The 27,213-nt window shown below is 45.1% G+C and overlaps 1 long non-coding RNA gene across 4 annotated transcripts in view; it reads left to right on the top strand.

Moving 5' to 3' along the window:
• The window catches only part of LOC137519073 (uncharacterized), a 26,108-nt gene extending 3,101 nt beyond the window's left edge, over positions 1–23,007 (top strand). For 3 of the 4 annotated variants that reach the window (XR_011020958.1, XR_011020957.1, XR_011020956.1), the window contains exons 2-4: positions 7,474–7,526; positions 12,567–12,647; positions 22,917–23,007. This is a non-coding gene — a long non-coding RNA (uncharacterized lncRNA). The remainder of the gene's footprint in view (positions 1–7,473; positions 7,527–12,566; positions 12,648–22,916) is intronic. The other variant, XR_011020955.1, reaches the window with a different exon arrangement.
• The last annotated feature ends 4,206 nt before the right edge of the window (positions 23,008–27,213 follow it).

Raw genomic sequence — 27,213 nt, 5'->3', positions numbered from 1 at the left:
CTCCTCTAGGAGATTGGCCTTTGAGCCAGCAGAGGGGCTTAACTAGAGTGACCAGATTTCTCTGGGTTCAACCTGGGACGGGGGGGGGGGGGCAAAAATGGGGGGTTGCGTTTGCCGACTATTGAGGGGGGTTGTTTGCGCCGTGCCGGAAAATGGGCGTTGTCATGACATTGTATGGGCGGAGCTAACGTAATTATGCAACAGCACGGCTCAAGAAAGCAGTGTTTCCGCCATGATGTAGTGAAACGAGGATTCGCATCATGGGTGTGCAGAAACTGTGTGATGCTATTTATTAGTATACCGTAACCCCAAAGCAGCAAATACAGCCAACTATGACCATTAAATAATAAATGCAGCAACAGACACCAGAAAATAAATGCAATGTGGGCAGCATTTCAGCAGAAAATAACACAATGTGGGCAGCATTTCAGCAGAAAATAACGCAATGTGGGCAACATTTCAGCAGTAAATAAAATGCAATGTGGGCAACATTTCAGCAGAAAATAAATGCAATGTGGGCAACATTTCAGCAGAAAATAAACGCAATGTGAGCAACATATCAGCAGAAAATAAACGCAATATGGGCAACATTTCAGCAGAAAATAAATGCAATGTGGGCAACATTTTAGCAGTAAATAACACATTCAGCTTGATTCACAAAGCCGAGCTAACTGTTTAGCACGGGTGTGCTAAACAGTTAGCACGTGAAGTGCCGTTTGCGGACTTTTGCGCGCGCAAAATTCCGCAAACGGCACTTCACGTGCTAACTGTATAGCACACTCGTGCTAAACAGTTTGCACGGCTTTGTAAATCAAGCCCATTGTGGGCAACATTTCACCAGAAAATAACGCAGCAATGTGGGCAACATTTCACCAAAAAATAACACAGCGATGTGGGCAACATATCACCAGAAAATAACGCAATGTGGGCAACATATCAGCAGAAAATAAAGCAGCAATGTGGGCAATATTTCAGAAGTAAATAAAACGCAATTTGGGCAACATTTCAGCAGAAAATAACGCAATGACAAGGACTGGGTGGGGGAGGGTGACATTAGGTGGGGAGGGTGACAAGGACTGCGTGGGGGAGGGTGTCAAGGACTGGGTGGGGGAGGATGACACTAGGTGGGAAGGGTGACAAGGACTGGGTGGGCGAGGGTGACACTAGGTGAGGAGGAGACACTGACAGGGAGCTCTCACCCTTTTCTTCTCCTCATGTAGCTAGTCTCCTCGTGGTGGCCGGATAGTGTGTAGCAGGCTGGGGGTGTGCCTGATGCGGCCAGACGACCGCTCCGATTAGGAGGTGGGCAGGGCAGCATTTTAGGGGCGGAGCTGACAGGCAGGCATGGTGGACGGCAGCACGCTGAGGGGCAGGGCTGATGCGGCCAGATGTCAGCACCGATTGGAGGGTGGACGTGGAGCAAGCTGGGGGCGAGACTGAGGCAGCCTAGTGGCTGCCCCTACCAGAATTCGTCCGATGGTGGCCAGAGTCCTGCAGCCGCGACGTCCCGTGGCAAAAAGCTGGACGTTTCCCGGGACACAATGCTGCCCGGGACGCATCCCGGCTAATGCGGGACGTCTGGTCACCGTAGCTTAACCAACAGTCCTGTTGGATATGTGGCACCAGCAATCTAGTTTACAATCTGTGAGTTTTGAGCCCAGGTCCTTTTAAATTTTCCTCTGTGTATCAGCCTGATTAAGCAAGAACTAATTATTTTGCTGAACTCTCAGCTACACTGAAAGAAACAGTGGTGTGTTGTGCACAAAATGCATACAGCATTGCATTGTCAGAGTGCGCTGCTGCATTCTGAGGGGGACAGCAGAGGAATGAAGCAGTGTGGAATGACAGTGAGGAAAGTCGATCAAAGTGACTGTGCAATGAATAATCACCTGCATCAGGGAGATGCCTGTGATCATTCATAAAATAAAGGTAAAAACACACATTCACTCACTTCCTGTGAGTGGGGACATCTAGTGGACAAAAAGTAAAAATACACTTAAAGTGTACCTGAGACAAAGGGGTCATAAAATTGTATACATACCTGGGGTTTCCTCTTGCCCCTCTGCACAGATCACTCCCACGCCATCATCTAAATCCTCCTAGGTGGTCCGGTATCAGCCCCGTTCACCGGGGGCAGCTTTTTTTAATATGTATGTCATGGGGATATATTACTGTTATTTTTGCACATAAGGGTGTGTAAAAAGTGATATAATATAAATAAACACAAAATGTAAAAGTTTACCTTTATTTCCAAATAAAATATTTAAGTCACTATGTATTGCATTAGTGACATAAATTCAATGTTGTAATAACTAGTCTAGGACAAATGGGCAAATAAAATGTTAGGGTTTTATCTACAGTAGCACTTTTTATTTTCAAACTATAATGGCTAAAAACTGAGAATAATGACTTTTTTCCCCCAATGTTCTTCTTATTTCCTTTAAAATGCATAATAAGTAAAATAATTTTTAACAAAAAGTACCACCCAAAGAAAGCCTAGTTTGTCCTTCAAAAAAAGATATAGATCATTTAGGTGTGATAAGTAGCAATAAAGTTATTGAGAATGAATGGAAGGAGCATGATATGTGAAAATTCCAGTGCTTTAAATAACCTGTGGTAGGGAAGTGGGTAAACTGTTTTTAGATTTTTTTTTGGAGTGCCTCCACACTCTTATAGCTAATAATAAAATTTAGCTCACAGTTATTGTGGATATACTGTATGATGTGAATATGATTTCAGAGGTGATTAACTGTGACTTGTGAAAGTGTTTCTTAATGTGTATGGACTATTTCCAAAACTCTTGGCTTATCTGCATTATGTAAATTTTGATTTGAATGGATACTGTTCCATTTTGTTCCACTTACCTTTGGTTTCCTGTTTCCATCAGAGGACCCTACCCAAGCCTTAAGGTAGCCATACACTGGTCGATTTGCCATCAGATTCGACCAACAGATAGATCCCTCTCTGATCGAATCTGATCAGAGAGGGATCGTATGGTTACCTTTACTGCAAACAGATTGTGAACCGACTTCAGCCTCAAACCGTTCACAATCTGTTGTGGTGGTGGTGGTGCTGCCGCCGCTCCTAGGCCCCCCCCCCCCCCATACATTTCCTGCTCCGCCGGCGCGACTGCCCCCGGTCACCGCTGCTCCGTCTCTGCTCTGGTCTCCAGGTCCGGCATGCTTTACTTCTTCCTGCCTGGCAGGAAGTTTAAACAGTAGAGCGCTCTCTACTGTTTAAACTTCCTGCCGGGCTAGAAGAAGTGAAGCATGCCGGACCGGAGACCAGACCAGAGCGGAGACGGAGCAGCGGTGACCGGGAGCAGTCACGCAGGCGGAGCAGGTAATGTATGCGGGCTTTATTACGTCGGTCGTCGGGCACTCGAACGCCGCTAGCGACGCGCTCCCTACCCGCGGGCGATCGACGGTAATTTTCCTGCACGGAGCGATCGACGGACAAAATGGATTGAAATTCGTCGTGTAGCGGGAACGATGTGACAGCAGATTCGATCCCAGTGATCGTATCTGCTGTCGATCTGGCGGGAATCGGCCTAGTGTATGGTCAGCTTTATGCCTAGTACACACCATACAATTTTCATTTTCTGTTATAATCTATATATATAATAGAATAAGTACCTTAACCGTCAAGCAAGAAGAAGAAGTAGCGCCCTGCCCCCAGGGCCGGTCCAAGCAAGAAGAAGGGGCTGGTCCAAGCAAGAAGAAGTAGTGTCATATCAAACCAAGGGCAAAGAGGGATAATTTGCATATTCAGGAGCAGTGCATTGTGGGTAACCACAAATGTTCACTTATAGCTCAATTATTGCAGATTTGCTTCTGTTTTAAGAAGGAAAATTACACCAAGCTTTGCTTTTTTTAGTAGGAGGGCTTTTTGGTCTCTTTTATCCTCCTATACATTCATATATTCCTATACATAGTAGTTTGGGTCACCCTGAGCTGCTTGGTTACTCTGTTGTACTGGTCCAAGCCCTATCTCATACAGCCATATCAATCGCTGCCATGTACTGATGAGGACCAAATGTCTGAAATAAGCTGTCACATGTGGGTTTGATATGACTGTGTAAAACTTAAAGCTATGGGCTTGCTTGTAGAGATGGGAAGTTCGGATCTTTTCAATGATCCGGATGATTCGAATCGGATCATTGAAAAGATCCGGATCTTTGATCCGAATCTCGGATCATTTTACTACCAAAGCATTCAGGGGTGAAATGACTAGCAGGACAGGTCTTTCCCTGCTGTGGACAGGAGAAGGGGAGGGGGGTGGACACACAGAGAAGGGGAGAAGATGGACAGAGGGCAGGGAGTGGACAGAGAAAGGAGGAGAGACGAGCAGAGAGCAGAAATGTTTGTTTGCACACAATACCCACATGCTGCAATCATATGCTTTACATGTATTTCACCTATATCAGTGATGGCTAACCTTTCAGAGGCCGAGTGCCCAAATTGCGACCTAACATCAACTTATTTATCTCCGAGTGCCAATGGGGGGGGGCCGCGCGCGCTGCGCCGAAAAATGGGCATGGCCGTGATATTGTATGGGCGGAGCTAACGTAATGATGTAACAGCAAGGCATAAGAAAGCAGTGTTTCCGCCATGATGTGGTGAAACGAGGATTCGCATCATGGGTGTGCAGAAACTATGATGCTATTTATACCCGCCGTAACCCCAAAGCAGCAAATATAGCCAACTATGACCATTAAGGGCTCATTCACACTATGTGCTGCGCTGTCAGTTTTGACACAACGTACATAATGTAAGATTCATATGGTAACATGAAAGTCAATAGACTTCCATGTTACCATTCACACTACAGGTGTGCGTTCCCATGCGTTACGTTGTAACGCATCTGGGAACATTTTAACGCACAACGCATATGTTTCCCCGATGGGTACAGCTGCCGAAGTCCACGTTTAGCGCACCACAACGTGCATTCAGTGTGATCACTGTGCATTGCCAGCGCATGCATGAAATCGCATTCGTGCATACGTTCTGTAGTGTGAATGAGCCCTTAATAATGCAGCAACAGTTACCCCAGACACCAGAAAACAAACGCAGTGGGCCACATTTCACAAGAAAACAAACGCAGTGGGCCACATTTCACCAGAAAACAAATGCAGCGGGCCACATTTCACCAGAAAACAAACGCAGCGGGCAGCATTTCACCAGAAAACAAACGCAGCGGGCCACATTTCACCAGAAAACAAACGCAGCGGGCCACATTTCACCCGAAAACAAATGCAGCGGGCCACATTTCACCAGAAAACAAACGCAGCAGGCCACATTTCACCAGAAAACAAACGCAGCGGGCCACATTTCACCAGAAAACAAACGCACCGGGCCACATTTCACCAGAAAACAAACGCAGCGGGCCACATTTCACCAGAAAACAAACGCACCGGGCCACATTTCACCAGAAAACAAACGCACCGGGCCACATTTCACCAGAAAACAAACGCAAAGGGCAGCATTTTACCAGAAAACAAACACAGCAGGCAGCATTTCACCAGAAAACAAACGCAGCGGGCCACATTTCACCAGAAAACAAACGCAGCGGGTAGCATTTCACCAGAAAACAAACACAGCGGGCAGAATTTCACCAGAAAACAAACGCAGCGGGCCACATTTCACCAGAAAACAAACGCAGCGGGCAGCATTTCACCAGAAAACAAACGGAGCGGGCCACAATTCACCAGAAAACAAACGCAGCGGGCAGTATTTCACCAGAAAACAAACGCAGCAGGCAGTATTTCACCAGAAAACAAACGCAGCGGGCAGCATTTCACCAGAAAACAAACGCAGCGGGCCACATTTCACCAGAAAACAAACGCAGTGGGCCACATTTCACCAGAAAACAAATGCAGCGGGCAGCATTTCACCAGAAAACAAACGCAGTGGGCCACATTTCATCTGCAAAACAAACACAGTGGGCAGCATTTCACAGGACATAAACACATGTGACAAAACATTTTAGCAGAAAACACAGCGGGCCACATTTCACCCGAAAACAAATGCAGCGGGCCACATTTCACCAGAAAACAAACGCAGCAGGCCACATTTCACCAGAAAACAAACGCAGCGGGCCACATTTCACCAGAAAACAAACGCAGTGGGCCACATTTCACCAGAAAACAAACGCACCGGGCCACATTTCACCAGAAAACAAACGCAGCGGGCCACATTTCACCAGAAAACAAACGCACCGGGCCACATTTCACCAGAAAACAAACGCACCGGGCCACATTTCACCAGAAAACAAACGCAAAGGGCAGCATTTTACCAGAAAACAAACACAGCAGGCAGCATTTCACCAGAAAACAAACGCAGCGGGCCACATTTCACCAGAAAACAAACGCAGCGGGTAGCATTTCACCAGAAAACAAACACAGCGGGCAGAATTTCACCAGAAAACAAACGCAGCGGGCCACATTTCACCAGAAAACAAACGCAGCGGGCAGCATTTCACCAGAAAACAAACGGAGCGGGCCACAATTCACCAGAAAACAAACGCAGCGGGCAGTATTTCACCAGAAAACAAACGCAGCAGGCAGTATTTCACCAGAAAACAAACGCAGCGGGCAGCATTTCACCAGAAAACAAACGCAGCGGGCCACATTTCACCAGAAAACAAACGCAGTGGGCCACATTTCACCAGAAAACAAATGCAGCGGGCAGCATTTCACCAGAAAACAAACGCAGTGGGCCACATTTCATCTGCAAAACAAACACAGTGGGCAGCATTTCACAGGACATAAACACATGTGACAAAACATTTTAGCAGAAAACACAGTGGGCCGCATTTCACCTGCAAAAAAAGTAATGTATGTACTCACCTGACAGAAGTCTTCTCTCTCGGCTGGGCTCTGGCGCGCATCTTCCCCGGATCTTCTGCAGTGACAGTCTCCCGCGCTGCCGCTGACAGGTAGAGTGCAGGGCTCCGGGAAGATGGCGCCCGAAGCCCTGTACTGGAGACACAGTCTCCAGTAGAGGGCTTCGGCAGCCATCTTGCCGTAGCCCTGGTCTGCCTCCCGGGAGACTGCGGGGCTGCGGGCTATGAATTGGCGCGGCGGCGACGTCTAGTTCGATTAATTTCTGTAAAGTACTGGTAGAGATTGGTCATTATCTCTGGTGCATTGGCTTCTGGTTATCTCCTGCAGAGTAGAACAATGCTTAATTGCTAGGCAGATAGATGGTTAGATAGATAATGTCCAACATGTTGGAAATTATCTATCTGCCAGGTAAATCTAACAGAAAATCTTACAGAAAATTGTATGGTGTGTACTAGGCATTTACACTGAGGTCTATTCTAAAAAAAAGAGAACGCAGGTCAGAGGTACTATTGGCACAAGGAGGCATTGTGCGTGAATATATTTAGTGGTTTTTCTGTTGGAATGTATTTTGCTGAGTCTTCCTGTTCCTCTAAAAACTAACTGGAAACCTTTATTTTCTGGTGAAAAAGGTCTGTTTGAACTAATGCATCTGACATAGAAGTACTTGAAGCGGATCTAAGAGGTAGGGGTACTAACCTCTATTCCAGGTCCACATTTATGACTTGCTTTCACATTATACACTAGCAGGGACGGATCAAGACCAAGTTGCGCCTGGGGCAAGGTCAGGTTTTGGGCCTAAAGGTCAGGTTTTGGCGCCTAAACTGCCATTTATTTTGCCGCCTTTTTAAGAATTCAACAAACTGCGCCTGGGGCAAGATACCCGCTTGCTCCCCCCCGCCCCCCCCCCCCTCCCCCTAGATCCGTCCCTGTACACTAGCAATATTTGTATGTAAAAAAAAAAAAACATGGTTAGAAAAGAAAAATGTACCTAGGCAAAAACATCACCATCTGTCTCACAGGGGCATTTTGGGAGACTGATGTCATCAGGCCGGTCCACCCATGATGCCAAGTAAGGCGACTTGCTCAGGCGGCAGAAGTCTGGGGCAGCACTGGTGCACTGGCAGGAACAGGAAGTGAAGATAGTGCCTGGCCAACCTATACTGGGGGCAACTGTACTTGGCTAACCTATAATGGGGGCAACTGTACCTAGCTACCTATACTGGCAGCACCTATACCTGGCTACCTACCTATACTGAGGGTGTTTTTTGGGGGCTCACTGCAGCTATAAAGTGCGGCGCAAATTCTCGGGTGCTGTGTGATCATTCCAATTCAGGGGGGAGGGGCGCATCCTCACCAGTTTGTCTCAGGCAGCAAAAAGTCTAGAACCGGCCCTGGATATCATCTATAACAAACGAAAAGTGCATTTAGTGGCTTGCTTCCGCACCGGACTGGCAATGGATCCACATCAGAGACATATATGCTTTGAATTAGATGTATGCATTTGTGCAATGCATATATATGGAGGGATCCTAAGGCCTCATACATACTGCAGCAGCTTTTTTTTTTTTTTGCAGTTTTCTGCGATAGAAAAAAGCATTAGAAGAACTCACAGTTTCTGTTAAGCCTTGTACACGCTAGAGGGTTACAATGGGTTCTATTCACAAAACTTCTCATAAATGACTTATTTTTGAGATATCCCACAGTTTTATTTTATATTTTAATCTAGTTTTTACTGTTATTATTTTTATTATTATTATTATTTAGTATTTATATAGCGCCGACATATTACGCAGCGCTGTACAGTGTATATATATATAAATCTTGTCACTAACTGTCCCTCAAGGAGCTCACATTCTAATCCCTACCATTGCCATATGTCTATATTATGAAGTGTAAGTACTGTAGTCTAGGGCCAATTTTTTAGGGGGAGCCAATTAACTTATCCGTATGTTTTTGGAATGTGGGAGGAAACCGGAGTGCCCGGAGGAAACCCACGCAGACACGGAGAGAACATACAAACTCTTTGCAGATAGTGTTTCATTGTGTCTGCTCAATGACACCTTCAATGAAGTATGCCAGAGCTCAAATCTATGAATTATTGACCCTTTTTATCTCTTTTTTGCTTACAGAAGCCATTTACTTACAGGAAAGTGTCTTATGACAGTAATTACTTATCAGTGAAACTGTTAATTACATACCTGATGTTTAACTTTTTTAGGCAGAGAAAGAAAAAAAAAAGGAACACAGCCTAGTTATTTGTGTGCTTGGCACTGTACATACAGATGTCTATCTCATCATGTCACATGTCACCTCAGTTGTCCTTTAAGCATAGCCACGTCTATTAGGGAATGTGTATACACTTACCAGGTCCTATGATAATCTCTGCTTGCCTGCAATCCATTCTATGCAAATGGCAAACTCCCTTGAAAGCATACCCAGCGTCTCAGCTCAGGGTCTCTTTAATTATATTATATGTTTGCTCTTTGGGAGCTTAAAAATAAAACATAGATAAGGTGAAAACAGAGGAAAACAGGTGAAAAAGCTTTGTGAATCATGCCCAAAGAACAACCTCTCTTGCGACGAGGGAAAGTGCACTAGCGGAGCAGTTGGTGTGAGGCTGAGTGTGTGACCGAATGGGTTCCGAAGCGCTCCTACGATTGCTGGTTATTGAGACAGCAGCTTAGATATAGGACTGGAGCTGTTGCAGACCAGGGTACTGCTATGGATGGGGTTCTCAGGCAGGGAGAAGTCAGTAACAAAGCAGGTTCTCGTACAGCAAAGATGCTGCAACAAATCAAGTTCTCAGGCAGGCCGTAGTCCATGTGGTGCAAATCACTTACGCATCATGCATAAGTGCACACGTGCAAAGCACAATGCCGTACACGAGTGGCCAGATCATGAACACACTTGCACACAACAAGCGTGACCCGCACTTGGCCAGAGTGTTCATACTAACACCATACGGTGCCCATGCTTATGCCGTAACGCATAAAGCGCAGGCAAAAACAGTCAGATCCCCCCTTGCAAAGGAGCATGACAGGATGCACTGGGATGCCCACAGTCATCCAATTGTACCAGCCACCTTGCTTGGACAGTTAACTGATTGTGACAGTAATTGTGCGTCTCTAAACACATTTTGGCCTCTTTCACACTTCATGCACGAAACCGATGTGATGTGACCATATAACGAGGCATACTTTCCAATGCAAGTATGCCTCACTTCCGGGTGAAACACACACAATGCACAAATACTCTTGCGTCGTCACGACGCAACCCGCTGTGTCGCACCACGTTCAGTGTGATAGCCCCATAGAGCTATCACTGCTTCTGCAGGATCCATCTGAAAATGGCGCCTGTGAATAATGGCGCACGGTGTTGCCGCTATTCCGTTTGCCGCTTATCACTATTTAAGGTTAAAGCCCTATTGTTATTTAACTTTAAAGCCTTGTTGTTATTTAACGTTAAAGCCTTATTGTTATTTAGCGTTAACACACAGAACCCTCTCTGTACCTATCCCTATTATTATTATTATTATTATTATTATTTAGTATTTATATAGCGCCGACATATTACGCAGCGCTGTACAGTGTATATATATTGTCACTAACTGTCCCTAACCCCTAAACCCCCCCTGGTGGTGCCTAGCCCTAAGACCCCCCTGGTGGTGCCTAACCCTAACCACCCCCCTGGTGGTGCCTAACCCTAAGACCCCCCTGGTGGTGTCTAACCCTAACCATCCCCCTGGTGGTGCCTAACCCTAAGACCCCCCTGGTGGTGCCTACCCTTAACCACCCCCCTTGTGGTGCCTAACCCTAAGACCCTCCTGGTGGTGCCTAACCCTAAGACCCCCCTGGTGGTGCCTAACCCTAAGACCCTCCCAATGGTGCCTAACCCTAACCTTGACAGTGTTACATTAAATCCATTCACCGTTTTGCAGTTAAATAACATCTGCAGTTTGGCTTATGTAGGGCGCTATTGATAAATAACGTTACTGTGGGCAATAACGTCTGCTGTTTCGCAAATGAACGACACTATTGATAAATAACATTAGTGTGTGCCACTATTGATAAATAACGTTAGTGTGTGCCGTTTTTCTTCTTTTTTCCCTGTGTGCCATTATTATGCAGTACTAACGATAAATAGCGATAAGCGTATCTTTTTAATGCGGCGCCATTTTTATGCATAGGAGCTGTGCGCCATTATTCACTGATCCAGCTTCTGCAATGGGGTGCAATGTTTTTTTGCGATGAGACACAACGGACTGCAGTAAGTGTGAAAAAGCCCTTGAAGTGTAACTGTCAGACATAAAATCAAAAATCAATTCTTTATTTTTATAGGTAAACAAGTAATAAGGATGTTAACCAGGCAATCCAAAAGTTAAAACATGACTATTACTTTTCTTGTTGATAAATGATAATTCCCCAGTTTACTTGACACTTATTTGGTACATTGGCACACAAAGGAAGTTGCAGGGCATGCTGGGTTGTCTTTTTAAATTCTTTACTTTCCTCTCAGACTTAACTAATGCAGCCTGATTGGCTGAAGCCTCTTTCACCCCTGTTTCCCCCTCCCACACCTCTGTTCCTCTCTGATTGGCCAATATTTCTCATGTTGAGTGAATGCACTTTCTATTGCAGAGTTGGGTGGGAGTGCCTGAAGACTGGGTAGAAGGGCAGGTAATGCATACACAATCAGGCAGAGGAAAGTAAGGGAGGAAATTACATCAGGAGCGGTTTCAAGATAGAAACAGTTAAAATGGAAAATCCTAAGAAGGATTTTCTCTTTTTTTTTTACTATAGAAAAATCACTAAAATCAAAATGTAGACAGTGCAATACATATGTTATGTAAGTAGAGCAAGTATTTATCTTAGTGCCCCAGTTAAGTAGCTATCAGCTTGGGGATTCGGCTCAGTGACATCAGCAGGGGGCCTTCTGCGCGAGCACAGAAGACCCTGGCTGATGTCACTGAGTCAGACTGGGCCCGACTGAGCCGAATACCGATAACTGATTGCGGCTTAACGGAGGCACGAGGGAGGACGGCGAAGGACTCACCTGTGCTTATGCGGCTGGAGGAAGCCCCAGGTAAGTAATAATCTTTAATATCCGTCGTCTCTGGGTCACTTTAAGCAGTCAGGTAACTAAAGTATTAGATTATATACACAGCTTGGAGTTGGCATTTTAGCATCCTCTATAATAAAATAATAAAACCCCTGTGTCCCTGCATGTGCTGTCTCTGTGTAGCTGGGTCTGGACCCAGCCTCACAGAGACAGGAGGACGGGGCCAAGTAGCCGGGCGGGCGTGTGAGCGGGTGGCCTAGTGTGCGGTGGGTGTGCGCGGGTGTGCAGTAACATGCGGTGGGCAGCGGCGAGAAACACAGACCCTAGAGCCCGTTTTTAAATGGGCTTGGGTCTGCTAGTAGTATATAATATTCACTGTCTGAAATTCTCCTTTATTACCAACTATATATATTCAGAGTGTCTGAGTCATACTTTTCCTCTCCTGCATTGTGCCCTACACCTTGGTAGCTAAAATGATTGGTAATTAAAATCTTTACCGAAAATAAAAAAAAACTGTGAAATGATTTCTCACAGCCCTGTTATAATGAATACCATTTTTAGCTCCTTCTAGAAATAACATTTGTTCAGACGTAAAACCGAAGCGTAATTCTCAGGAGTGCGCACAGGCCTGATCGTCTACTGATTATTATTATTTTCTTTTCAGGTTTGCTTAACCCTCCTCCAGGACTGGTCAGGCCGCGGCTGATTGACAAGAAGTTTGATTTAACCCTCCTGGTTACAGCAGGTCAGCAATATATTCGGGTTTACTCCAGACTTGTCTTTCAAAAGTAAAACTGTCAATTGAAAGTTATGTGACGATGACACAATTGGCCCTGAATACCGAAGAGCAGGAGAGAGATAGTATATTCAAATGCTGGATTTTATTTAGAGATATTTCAGAACCTGGGTGATTCCATGGCAATTGCACAGCAATTGCCGATTGCCGGTGATCAGCAAATGGCTAGTGCAGTCATGGGTGTCAGCAGAAAATTTTCGAGGCGAGGAGGGGCATGGGGCAAAAAGGGGGGCAGAAGTGGTGCGCCGCAGATGCCGCACTGAAAAATGGGTGTGGCCATGGACCAGAATGTTAGAAAGTGACAGGGACCCCCCGTTTAGGTAGTGACAGGCGCCCCCCGTCACCTTGCAGCGTCAGACCTCAGTATCAGCCGGCCACCGACCAAGTGGGCGCACGGACGCACCACGCTTTATATGCCGAAGTGATGTCACTTATTGGTCGCCGCCTGATCGAGGTCTGACGCTGGGGACGGGAGCGGCGGCTAGAGGGGGGGCAGCGGGCGTCCAGGGAAGAGCAGATGCCCCAATTTGCCCGACGTGCAGACGCCCGTGAGTGCAGTGTCTGTATGGGAGCATTAAGGTCCCCTTTACACTAGCGGGCAGGGCCGGATTTACCATAAGGCACCATAAGACACGTGCCTACAGGCGCGAGTGGCTGGATAGTGTACTGGTTAAGGGCTATGCCTCTGACACAGGAGACCAGGGTTCGAATCTCGACTCCTCCTGTTCAGTAAGCCAGCACCTATTCAGTAGGAGACCTTGGGCAAGACTCCCTAACACTGCTACTGCCTATAGAGCGCGTCCTAGTGGCTGCAGCTCTGGCGCTTTGAGTCCGCCAGGAGAAAAGCGCAATATAAATGTTCTGTGTTTGTCTGTGTTTGTTAATGATGGACTCCTGTCCACTAGTGCCTCCCTCCATCCTTCCCTATGCAGAGTCCTGAGCAAAGCGTAAATGACAGGTCTTGGTATTTCACTGATGAGATCTCCCTTTAGTCAGAGGCACCACTAGCTACTTAATACTGAGGGTACCTCTGGCTACGTGATACTAAGGAGTTCCTGTAGCTACCTATGATGGGCAAGGGAAATTAAGGGAGAAGTAACAGCTGGGCCAGCCAGCACACTTGCAGTGCGGTCCATGGGGGGCGAAGTCTAGGGTGCCAGAAAATCTGTGCCTATAGGCTCCAGTGATGTAAATCCGGGCCTGCTAGCAGGGTAAACCTGTGTTGCATTACCCTGTTTTTCAGCAAGGGGCTGCAAAAGCAATGGAAGTCTATGGAGACTTTCACACTTATTGCGGTCCTTTGCGGTATGCTGGAAGTCTCCCATCCAACGCAAGGACAACAGCGCCTTACCACAAGTACCACACTTAACGCACAGTGCTTGGGGTAATGTAAGTCTATGGGCGACGCATGTTGTGTAAACAACAGAGTGCGTTGCAGTGTGCATGCACAGACCGACGGGTATCCCATTGACATACTTCCTGCCCAGCAGGGAGTATGTCACTGAGCGGGGGCGGAGCTTTGCATATGACGCTGTCGGCGCACTCTGCCACAGGGTCATATGTTTGTCATTTTTTGCGTTGCGGTGGGATGTGGCAAAAGCATCACATCCACACCACAATGCAAAAATCTGGTGTAAAACCGACCTAACAATGCAGCATTTACATTAGCTTAGCGAATGCAAGAGCTCTGCTTGCAACGCTTTGGGAGTGATCCCCATCATTCAGCTAAAATTGCAATTTTCCATGTTAACCAGCCTTAAAGGGAACCTTAACTAAGAAGGAGATGGATTCTTCCTTTTAAATTATACCAGTTGCCTGACTCTCCTACTCATCCTGTGTCTCTAATACTTTTAGCCACAGCCCCAGAACAAGCATGCAGATCAGGTGCTCTGACTGAAGTCAGACTGGATTAGCTGCATGTTTGTTTCAGGTGTGTGATTCAGCCACTACTGCAGCCAAAGAGATCAGCAGGACTGCCTGGCAACCGGTATTGTTTAAACTCCTGAGCGGTATGCCCTACACTGTGTTGGGTAAGACATTTTTGCTGAAAGCGGTATGTCCTACACAGTGTCCGTGATGCCGCTCAGGAGGTTTTGTGAAGTACAGGAGCCCCACAGTATTGTTGTCTAGGTGTAGGGTCTCCTGTACAATGTAGGCAGTGATAGCAAAGTTATCTCCGCTTACCATCAAGCCTGGTTCCAGTGATCGCAGCCTCCCTGCACAGCTCCGGTACCCTCTGGTATGAGGAGGATTGGGACTGAGCAGCGTCATGATGTCGGCAGCGTCATGGCGTCAAGACGCTGCTCAGTCCCGATTCTCCTTAAACCGGAGGGTACCAGAGCTGTGCAGGGAGGCTGTGATTGCTGGAACCAGGCTTCATGGTGAGTAAGTGGCTGAATCGGGGGGATTAGTGGGGGATCGGGTGTGGGGAGCACTTTATCTGACTTTGCTATTGGTGCCTACATTGTACAGGAGCTCCTACACCTAGCTAGCTTATACTGTGGGGCTCCTGTACCTATCTGCCTACACTGAGCGACACCTGTACCTACCTGCCTATACAGGAGGACACCTGTACCTACCTGCCTATACTGAGCGACACCTGTACCTACCTAGCCTATACAGGAGGACACCTGTACCCACCTGCCTACACTGAGCGACACTTGTACCTACTTAAGCTATACAGGAGGACACCTGTACCTACCTGCCTACACTGAGCGACACCTGTACCTACCTAGCCTATACAGGAGGACACCTGTACCTACCTGCCTATACTGAATGACACCTGTACCTACCTAGCCTATACAGCAGGACACCTGTACCTACCTGCCTATACTGAATGACACCTGTACCTACCTAGCCTATACAGGAGGACACCTGTACCTACCTGCCTATACTGAATGACACCTGTACCTACCTAGCCTATACAGGAGGACACCAGGTACCTACCTGCCTATACTGAATGACACCTGTACCTACCTGGTCTATACTGGGGGACACCTGTACATACCTAGCTTATACTGGGGTACACCTTTACCTAGCTAGCCTACATTGGGCTTTGTATAGATCCTTGTCAGGGAGTATCTTTCTAAAAACTAAAAGTTATGCTGAGAATCCCCCCTGAAGAGATGAACTAGTCCAAAACCTGTTGGTTCTGTTTCTACTAACCACTGTAAGTGTCAGCAACATAGAAGAAAATGCATTTATGTTTGTTTTTACTCTGGAAGAAATGTACTTCTTAGTTGTGTGTGTATACATGTATTTTAAATTTTGCAATTTTTTGTGATAGCGGTCCTTTACACAGCCAAGAAACAGTGAGAGACAGCTTGAGAAAAGGTTTTACTGCAGGAAACTTCAAAGGGTCATTATTTCTGCTTGGTTTTTCTAGTTTAAAATACAGACTATTGGATATCAATGACTTATTTTCAACACGGAGCTCTCCTTTAAGACTACTTAGAGTAATAGGAAATGATGTATCTCTCAAGAAAATTGTACATGTCAGTGATTTATTTGCAGTCATTACGAACACACGCCAATTACAGGCTTACATTTCTCAAACAGATGAATAAATCACCCTCCCTGGCTGGGCAGGACCCTTATCACCCTGCTGAACAGTCTCCTTTGGCATTTACAGATGTGAATTATGCTTTAAGCCTTTACCCAGGTGGCCGGGCCTATTTGACTTTGCATTAGATGACAAATAGCCCTTGTGTGGGCTTTTTTATTAGAGGAATGCTGGGCTCATCACTGCAGCTTGTAGATTTAAAGTTCAACATGCAAAACGGTTAAAAAACATGTATTACGCTTGAGTTATTTTTCGGCTGACCTTTGCTCTCCGCTCCCCTGTCTGCCCACATCTGGGAGGAAATCCAGGCATGTGGTTCCAGTTTATTTCAGTAAATCTTTGCACAGTAATAAACCTACCATGCCCCGGGATATATCAGATGGGTGCTTCACACACTAAACTGGAATCAGTTAATCCAGTAGTCAGAGGAGGCACTCCGCATAAAGCCTCCTATTATGATATGCTCAGGCCGTTCTCCAGAAGCCTTTTCTTCTAACACCTTTGGATTTTGCCAGCACGTGTAATTATAGTTACAGTGCCTATTACATTACTTGTACAAGAGATGAAAGAGGCTATGAAACATCACAAGCCAGCATCTACTGTTGGCAGAGTTCATTCTCTAACCTAGCTGTAAAAATATCGCTGCAGAGCCACAATAATATTTCTGATTCAAAAGCTGAACTTCGGCCAAGCGGCTCAATACACGCTTCAAATACATATATATGAAGTGTTATGCTGACCAAAATAGTTGTAATTTTTTGTTCATGGCCAGGAGAGTGACCTCACTTGTCTCTGTAACAGATAGGGAACACAAGCTTGGTCACCTTACCTCCTCTAGCTGGCTCGCTGGACTGTGAAGGAGAAGCAGGGCCGGATTTGTACGCTTTACCGCCCAAGGCCACTGTCAGCAGCCACCCCCCTTCCAGAATAGGTAGTCAGATTACCCCCCCCCCCCCACACCTCCAGTATAGGTTGCCAGATAACCCCCCTCCTCCAGTTTAGTCTGATGACCGCCCCTTCCCTCCAGTATAGATAGCCTGATGACCCCTTCCAGCTAGTATTAGAAGCCAGATGACCCTCCCCCTTCTGTATAGATAGCCTGATCACCCTCCTCCCTCCAGTATAGGTAGCCAGGTGAGCCTTCCCCCCAATGTAGCTTGCTGTCCACCCATCCTTGATCCTGTGGTGCCCTAGGCCATCTCTTATGTGGCCTTGCCTTAAAGGAAAACTTAAGTCAAAAAAAAAAAATGACATTTACTCACCTGGGGCATCCCTCAGCACCCCGAAGCTGGATGGTGCCCTCGCAGCCCCGCTCCGATCGTCCTGTCCCCGCCGGCGGCTACTTCCGGTTCGGCGACAGCCGCCGACAGGCTGGGAACGCGGCTGTTTTTCCGCGTTCCCAGCCGCTGCTATCACCCTCTATGCTGCTATAGCGTATATATATACGCTATAGCAGCATAGAGGGTGATAGCAGCGGCTGGGAACGCGGAAAAACAGCCGCGTTCCCAGCCTGTCGGCGGCTGTCGCCGAACCGGAAGTAGCCGCCGGCGGGGACAGGACGATCGGAGCGGGGCTGCGAGGGCACCATCCAGCTTCGGGGTGCTGAGGGATGCCCCAGGTGAGTAAATGTCATTTTTTTTTTTGACTTAAGTTTTCCTTTAAATCCGGCCCTGAGAAGAACCACTGCACTAATAGGTGTCATACCTTTACTTTTGCTTCTAAAAATGTCACCATGTGATAAATGTCAGAATGTAAATCAGAGAGGAAAGATTTTACAACAGGCAAACACTGACTAAATCATTTATACATAATTATTGTAAAAATGAAGCACTTTTTTATTACATTATTTTCACTGGAGTTCCTCTTTAAGTGAACATCTGTGGTTACCCACAATGCACTGCTACTAAATATACAAATTATCTCTTCATGCCCCTGAAGCCATTCTTACATCCAGAACCGCCTGTGTATAGCAAGCCTATAGCTTTAAATTTTACAGAGCCGCCCCAACCCCACATGCTGACAGCCTGTTTCTGACTTTTGGTCATCCTTAGTGCATGGCAGGGATTGGTATGGCTCTAGGGGATAAGCCTTGGACCAGTACAACAGAGTAACCAAGCAGCTTGGGGTGACCCAAAACCACTAGGAAAGTATAGAGGACTAAAAGAGACCAAAAAGCCCTCCTACTAAAAAGCAATGCTTAGTATATTTTGCCGTCTTAAAACAGAAGGTATTTGCGATAATTCAGCTTTAAGTGAACATCTGTGATTACCAACAATGCACCGCTACTGAATATGCAAATTAGCTCTTTTTTATCCTGAAGCCAGGCTTACATCCAGAACCACTGGTACATAGCAAGCCTATAGCTTTACATTTTACAGAGCCACATAAGTACAAACGGATTGTACATTAAATTGTAGTTGGCACAGACAGGCACAGTAATAGTGCAAATGTGGCGTGCCTTGACACTTTAGCAAAGAAGCACAGAAACAATGGGAGCCCAGATAGCGTAGTATGTTGAGGAAGGAAAGTGGCTATGAATGAAGAAAGCTACTCACAAACGTAGGTTGCAGCAGGGGCCACCAACCACTTGCAGCAGGTGGAGATGATAAACCCGGCTCCACTCCACAGCTGTGTCCGACATGGACTGTGTCTGTGTGCCGTCACTCTCATGATCAAGAGGTACTGGCCTTCTGCCTTCACAATGGTGAAACCATGTCAGGCCAGAAAAGGATGCCGTCACCTAACTGTGTTGAAATGGTATAAATCCACATAAGAGTAAACAGACACCCACGGATAATAAAATTAGATTTAAAACAACGAAAAATTAAACATGAGGTGGCTTATCTCAACAACGACAGTCTTAATAGACAAAAGATTAATTCGCTCCGACAACGTGTTTTTCGTAGGACTGAGCCCACTCCCTCAGGTCAATAACAGTTCCGAAGGGTTAGCAGCCATAGATATTGAGTGCCTCAGTCCACGAAACGCGTTGACTGTGTGAATAAATCTTTTGTCTATTGAGACTGTCTTTGTTAAGCCTGGAAAAAAAATCAGTTTTACTCACCTGGGACTCCTACCTGCCCCCTGCAGCCGTCCCATGCCCTCGCACTCACTCACAGATCCTCCGGTCCCCCGCCCCCAGCTACTTTCGTTTCGCCGACAGGCCTGGCCACGCGTAGTCTTCTTCTCATTTCTGTCCGCACTAGCGTCCTGCCCCTGCGCAGGATGGTATTGTGGACGGGAACGCGAAGAAAGAGACACGTGGCCAGGCCGAAAATGAATCCGCGAGTGATTGTGAGGGCACGAGATGGCTGCATGGGGCTGGTGGAAGCCCCAGGTGAGTAAAACTGATTTTTCCCAGGCTTAAGGATTCCTTTCAGCAAGAAGTTTTGAATCAGGATGATACCATTTATTGGCTAACTTAGAGATGGATAAACAGTGAGCTTTCGACTTAAAAAAAGCCTTCGTCGGACTGGTTCCTGACCAAAACTGAAAAACACAGCTTATATACACTGACATACAGAGGAGAAACATTCTTTAGCAAACATAAATGTAATTAGATGCCTCAACTGTTACTGAGGAGGCTTTCCCAGGTATCCTGGCTAAATTGATAAGATCAATAGAATCCTCAACATGACATAAAGCAGACTCTGGTGATGGGGAGACATCGTAAATTCCGAGTTCAAATTATAACTGGGCTGGTTGCATGAACCATTAATTCTAAGCTTTATGGCCCATACTCACGGGCAGCAAAAGTGGCCTGTCGCCAGCACACATGTGCGTGTGGGCGACAGGCCGGCAACAGCTCCTCGCCAGGTCCCTCCGTGTACACACGCGGAAGAGGGACCAGCGGCACGACGGAAACTGTCGCCGACGTTCCTCCTCCGCCCGCCGGAAGCTCCGCATACCTCAATGGAGGTTGCTGTCGCTAGTCCGCGTACTCACGCGGACTAGCGACAGTTGCGGCGGAGGTGCGGCGGCGGCCATTATGGCCCATACTCACGGGCTACTTTTGTGGCCTGTCGCTAGCACACGGGAGCGTGTGCGCGGCAGGCCGGCGACAGCTCGTCGCCAGGTCCCTCCGCGTACACATGCGGAAGAGGGATCAGTGCAGCGACGGAAGCTGTTACCGACGTTCCTCCCCCTCGCCGGAAGCGCCGTGGATTTCCTATTGGTTGCTGTCGCTAGTCCGCATACACACGCGGACTAGCGACAGTTGCGGGACTAGCGACAGTTGCGGCGAAGTTGCGGCGGCAACCGTGTCGCCATGCGATTGACAGCCGCCAATCGCCTGGCGACAGCAGCGATGAGTGACGGTTTGGGGCGCGCGCTTCATGCGCACGGGCAACCTGTCGCCGCAACACGCACGTGCGACGTGGTTGTGGCGACAATTGTAGCCCGTGAGTATGGGCCATAAGAGAATTGTGGCATTTAAAGCCAGCACATGAAAGCAAATAAAATGAATAGTGACAGTGAATACCATCTTACACAGCATATGGCACAAAAATGAATGAAAAGATAGAAAAATTAAAATTAAAAGAATTGTGGCATTTAAAACCCTTCGTACCAGCACAAGAAGTTAGAGTCCTTGTTAAAACCATCTTCTACAGTTTTGAACCAATGTATAAACTTTGTTTCTTGTGTTAGTCTCATGTTTCCTGATTTGAAGCCACCCATTAATACAGTGACGCGAAAATCGCTTAAACTGTGTCCAGGTAAACAAAAGTGTGTTGGTATTGGGAGATCAGTATATTTTGTAATATCCTTTTTCCTGCTGTTAATAGTGGATCTGTGGTGTGCGATCACGCAGTGGTTGACTTGTTTCTCCCACATAAATTCCTTTGGGGCATTTTGCACACATGATCAGGTATACCACATTAGATGAGTCGCAGGAAAAGGTGCCTTGTATTTTGTATTCCTGTTGTGTTGCTGGTATTAGTATCCTGTCATGGAATGGATGTGTTTACAGGTCCCACACTTTTTCCCTCGGCAGGGGAATGTTCCATTCTGTTCTTACCTATTTAAGGCACTCCTCACTATCATCTGCTTAAGATTGGGTGGCTGTCGGAACGCTAGGAGGGGAGGTTCAGGGAATATCTTTTTCAGTCTCTGATTCTTGTGTAGAACAGGATGAAGTTCTTTTGCAATCTTTCTTAAGATTTTCAGGTGTGGGTTGTAGGTGACTACCAGTGGGACACGGCTCTCTTCCTGGTTCTGCTTGTACTCCAGGAGCTGACTCCTAAGGATGTTGTTAGCTTTCTTGATTTGGGTTTAAATGGGATTCCTTTCAGGTAAGCCACCTCCGGTTGCCGTTATTTCGGATAACAGAGACATTGCTGTATATTTATATATGTTTAATCAAGTTCCAGGCCTGATAGCATGGTCTACGAGCATTTGGCTTTGCAATTATATTGGTTAATATTCTGCTTGCACAGAGTCCTATTCCCAAAATTAGCACAGGAAATTTGAGTAAAACAACACATGCGAACATATGCCCCCCAACATAAAAATGATACACATAAATAGCAATTTCATGGCCAGGAACAGCATTTTCCAATTATGCTTGTTAGATGTCTGAACATTGGAGCACCCTTTCACCTGTGAGGTCCAGACAAGGTCAGCAATATTATTTCTACCAAGTGGAATGTTGGAATTAATTGCTGATTATGTCTGGGCCTTTGAAAGGACCATATTGTGCAACAAAACTGTCTATATTTATTCTGACTATATGTAAATAAAGCAGAGAACAAATTGGATTTTCATTTGTGTTAGGTATCAAAACTAACGTCAGAGAACTGTTTTGAAGCTTTAAGAAGAACAAACAAAGGAATATACGTAGTATTATGCTCACAACTCCAACATGAAATTAGGTTACAATGACTTGAACTTAATTACGTAAGAGACTTTTGATTGCCCAATTAAAATATTTTGGATATTTCATAACTTTTGGAAGACTTAGAAAAACTACAAGGATGAATGTATGATCCCCAAATGAATTAACCTCCTTAGCTTAGAAGACTTCCAAATTCTTAAAACTAAATCACAGTCTGGCACAGTCTTCTAACTCCCTATTGCTCATCTAGTTATCCTACTTGTCTTGGCCCCAAAGTAAAGTCATCTACCGGTATGTAAAAATCACAGTTTTATTAGGTAATAGTGCACTTAGTAATAGAAGCAGCCATATTACATGATTATGTCATATCCAATCCAGTCTGTACAGTGTCAATAAAATCATTATTCTGCTAACGAGCAGTTCACAGCAAACAAAGCTTTATCTCCCACAGTCTTGCACATCAAATGCTAAATATAATTTTGGTTTTGTATTTGTGATAATTCAGCTTTGAGTATCAAGTGTGGCTTCCCATGATGCATCACTCCCAAATATGCAAATTATGTCTTTCTGCCCCTGAAAGCCAAGCACATATCCAGAATCTATAGCTTATACATTTTACACAGCCACATCAATCCGACATACATACAACTGTTTCAGCCTTTCTGGTCCTGATCAGTACATGGCATGGATTGATATGACTCTATGGGATGGGGCCTGCACCATGATTATTGAGAAGTACTACACTGCTGCCCCCCTCCTGTTTCTGACAGTCCATATGATTGTTTTTTGAATGGTCTCTGATGCTTTTCCATCTGTTTTGTAGGGTCTTCCACAACGTGGACAAGTCATACTCATGGTGGAGCAAATACTGGGTTTTAAAGCGGGATTGTCACCATAAAAATCAAATTTCAACAGCAACTGGTCTGAGTGTATTAAGCGATAAAGATGCTAATCCTGCATTCAAAACTTTCAAACCTTTTTCTGATGTTATGGTTTGGAGCTATCACATACTTAAGGAGCACTGGCCCTTTAATAGTCATACTAACAGTTGTATGCTGGGGGTTCTTTTTATCTATAATATATTCATCCTCTTTCATTTATTTCCCTGCCTAGCTGCCTATCTGAAACACGATCCCCTGCTCACTTGTGTTTACGAGCAAGGCTGAGGTGACTCAGCGATTGGAGGAGAAAAGAAAATAAGGAAAGGGCAGAAATGACATCAGGATTTAGCCTCAAACTGTGGGCAAAAGACATGGCCCCCACCAGGAACAGAATTTTCTTCATTTACTATATAACATTCACTGAAATCAAAACGTGGACAGTACGATACATGTGTTATGTAAGTAGATCAAGTATTTATCTACTTATATATGTGTTTTTTTCCCTGGCATAGTATGGTTAATCTTACTGCTTTAAAGGTAGGCATATACTGTACAGTACATTTGTTGGCTAACGCTACAGATATCAACCATGTTTTGAGATGGAAGAATGAACAATCTTTCTTGGAACAAATTGGACCTGCCAGGATATATTCTTTTCAGATGTCGGGTTTAGAGGATGTTTCAGCATGTGTTAGCAATTCACTCAATGGTCACTGGTGCAGCGCCACTCACTCCTGCATTGCTACACTCGCAGTCATGTTATTAGTATACCTTTGGCCAGCTGGTTATTCTGAATGTAGCACTTTTCTACTGTTTTGGAAACTCTAGTGATGAATGAAAAATGTCCCTATTCATTTGGCTTTCAAATGGGACTTCTCCTCTATAGGAATGTTTTTTCTTCTCTTTTGATATTTCATAAAAATCAATCAAAATATGTTGAAAAAAATGTCCCTATGAGAGTCTTGGGCCGATTTTGGAGAGAATTTATTATCAGTACCTCTTCAATCAATAATAATTGCTACTGTTATCAATCAATCAATCAATCAATCATAATTGCTACTGTTAGATTTATGCACCCTTCTCACCACTCCTCATCCAAAGCCGGTCTCTACAATGGCTTCCTATTAGCCTAGGAATAAAAGTCATTTCACAACTCATTCCCCCTCCTATAGTTCTGACTTTATGTAAATAAACCCCAAACTGCTCAAATATATAAAATAGGAGCTGTTTACTGTCCGTTTAGCGATGAGAACAAAATATGTCCGTTCTCCGCTCAGGTGGGAACAGAGCTCAACAGCGGTCTTTTATGGAGCACAATTATCAAACAACTTTTTGTTGTGAAACAAGTTGAAACAACCTAAAAAATGTGTTTGCTATTGTTCAAACAACTGATGAGACTGATAAGATGTCAATCCAAGTCTTATCAGCTCTTTGAACAATAGCAAAATACTTTTTTTAGGTGTTTCAACTTGTTTCATAACAAAAGTTGGGAAAGCATAAAAGACCGCTGTTGAGCGTGTGTATGGGGCTTTAAAGGGACTCTGAGCAGTGCAGTAACTATGGAAAGATGCATACCATTTTGAAGCTCTCTTTCTCCTCTTTCCAATGATATATAAACCGCCACCCTACGCCTTTTCGTTTTCGCTATTTTCGCGATCGAAATCATGGCCGCCATCTTGGATTCCTTATTCAGCATTGTGTTATGCAGGACGACACTTTCCCCAGGGTCGGCAGCTCCATTCAGTGCAATGCAATGAAATACAAGGAACCCAGGGGGATATCATTACAAACATCATGCCAGTAGGTGTGAGGATATAATTAATTAGTTGTGGATATGCTTAAAGGCATACCCACAGGCGCTGCTCGGAGTCCCTTTAAGCCCCATACACATGCTCAAAAGCGGTCTTTTATGCAACTCAATTATCAAGCAACTTTTGTTGTGACACAAGTTAAAAAAAAAAAAAGTTGTTTGCTGTTGTTCAACAGTTGGATTGACGTCTTATCAGTCTTATCAGTCGTTTAAAAGACCGCTGTATGTGGCTTTACAGCAAGTCCCAGATGCCTTTGGAAATGGCAGTATGCTAAACATAACTGTCAAGCCAGTTGGTGAAATAGAAAAAACGACCTCACCCACCCAGATAATCTGCTGCCCTGCTGCACATACAGTAGCTCTTTTGATAATGATCTTTGTATTTCTGCGGTAAATCAGACTGCGGCTGGAAAGGGAAATAGAAAACAGCGCTCTTGCGTGCATGGGGTCTGTCTGTCCAGCAAGCCTTTATATTTATTTTTCCCTTAAGGTAGATTTGTGGATTTTGCCGTCACTACTGTAACTATTTTTCCAATGAGCGCACTTATTTTTTCAGTATCTCAGACAAGCCCTGGTCAGACTCGCATGTCACCGCATGTCTAGGTCATCCATTAAACTGTAAAAATTATTCCTGCAAGAAAACCACTTAGATACACAATCAAAGGTCAAGGAACTGTTTTATTTTTGCAGCAATCAATTAGGCGCCTAATTTAATTATGCAAAGATTTGTCAAGCCAGTTATCTAAAGACTGAGTCCCCAGAGGAAATAAAAAAGGAACAATAAAGCCTAGAATAATGGTCTTGCGACCTGTTTTATGTCCATATTTGACTTCTGTAATTTTGAAGGGTATGTGATTTTTTTTTATTCGTGTCTGCCACAAAAGGAAAGATAAAAACAAGAACGTGTAATTTAGATAATAGCTTATTCTCAAAGAAGAAATCCGAAACACATTAACACTTTAGAGTTACTGTATGTATAGCAAGAATTGCATTTAATTGTTTAAAGGATACCAGAGCCCAAATCAATGTGAGAAACGGGGGGAGCAGGCATGTATGGTGAGCTGTCCTGTTGCGCACCGTTCCCCCACATTCTCCATTCTGCCCCTCCGATCCTCCTAAATGCCCTCTGGTCTGCTGGGCCGCTCCCAATGAAAATGGCTCCTGACCGGCTCACATGACTCTGCCGTCATAGAGACGGCAGATTGAATGTTAGAGGGATCCCAGCGTGCGGCAGTGATGGTGATTGTGGCGGGTATGCGTGGCGATTCGACGGGATTCCGTCGTTATTGTACCAGTGATCTCTGGTCCTTAAGGGGCAGAGACCAGTGGTACTTAAGTGGTTAAGCTTCCAGAAAACTTTCCTTTAAGGCCCATACACACGGGCTGACTAATGTTGCCCAACGGGCAGAGAGGAAGTTCTGAGTTCAGTTTCACTTTAAAGCCTTACTTAAAGCGGATCCAAGATGAAAAACTAACTATAGCAAGTAACATGTCTATATATCTTAGGAGTGAAGAAAGAAATTTCCCTGTAAAAAGCACCGTCATACCATAATTCCTTGATCAAAAGAACAAAGAACCAATTCCATGCAATTAAATTCAAAAAGTTACAAAAGTTTATTTAATATATATCTTATTTTAAAGAGAAACTCCGACCAAGAATTGAACTTTATCCCAACAGTAGCTGATACCCCCTTTTACATGAGAAATATATTCCTCTTCACAAACAGACCATCAGGGGGCGCTGTGTGGCTGATATTGTGGTGAAACCCCTCCCACAAAGAAATTCTGAGTACGTACTCTTGGCAGTTTCCTGTCTGTGAACCCTGTTGCATTGTGGGAAATAGCTGTTTACAGCTGTTTCCAACTGCCAAAACAGCAAGCAGCAGCTACATCACTTACTAGCAGTAAAAATGTCCCCATGTGATAAATGTCAGAATATAAAAGTGAAATTAAAAGTGGGGGCAGTAAGGTATACAGGCTAGTGATGAACTAGTCAACGCTACTACTATTGCTTATTTTTTCTTTTAGATTATAGTTGGGTTTTAAAGAGTGAAAAGGGGAAAAAGTAAATCAATACTTCGCAAAGTGGGAAGTTAAAAATAGAAGAGAGATCAAGAAATGATTGATATTCTCCATGTAATTTATTCATGTTGTTTAATCAACAACCAGCCTGCACGTAATCATCTTTACTACTGGCAGACATGAAAAAAAAATAGATGGCACCAACTGCTATTAACTATACCCACACACCCTAACAATGCGATAGGCTAAAAGGTTGTTTTTTTACAGATATATACAGTATATCTGTACAGAGGGAGATACAGGTTGCTTGGCAATTGGAAACAGCTGTTATTTCCCACAATGCAACAAGGTTCCCACAGTGGGATTTCAGGACCTAGGTGCTTACATCACACTGTGGGAGGGGTTTC

This window comes from Hyperolius riggenbachi, chromosome 5, assembly GCF_040937935.1.
Source record: "Hyperolius riggenbachi isolate aHypRig1 chromosome 5, aHypRig1.pri, whole genome shotgun sequence".
NCBI lineage: Eukaryota > Metazoa > Chordata > Amphibia > Anura > Hyperoliidae > Hyperolius > Hyperolius riggenbachi.
This window is presented reverse-complemented; position numbering and strand designations above follow the sequence as displayed.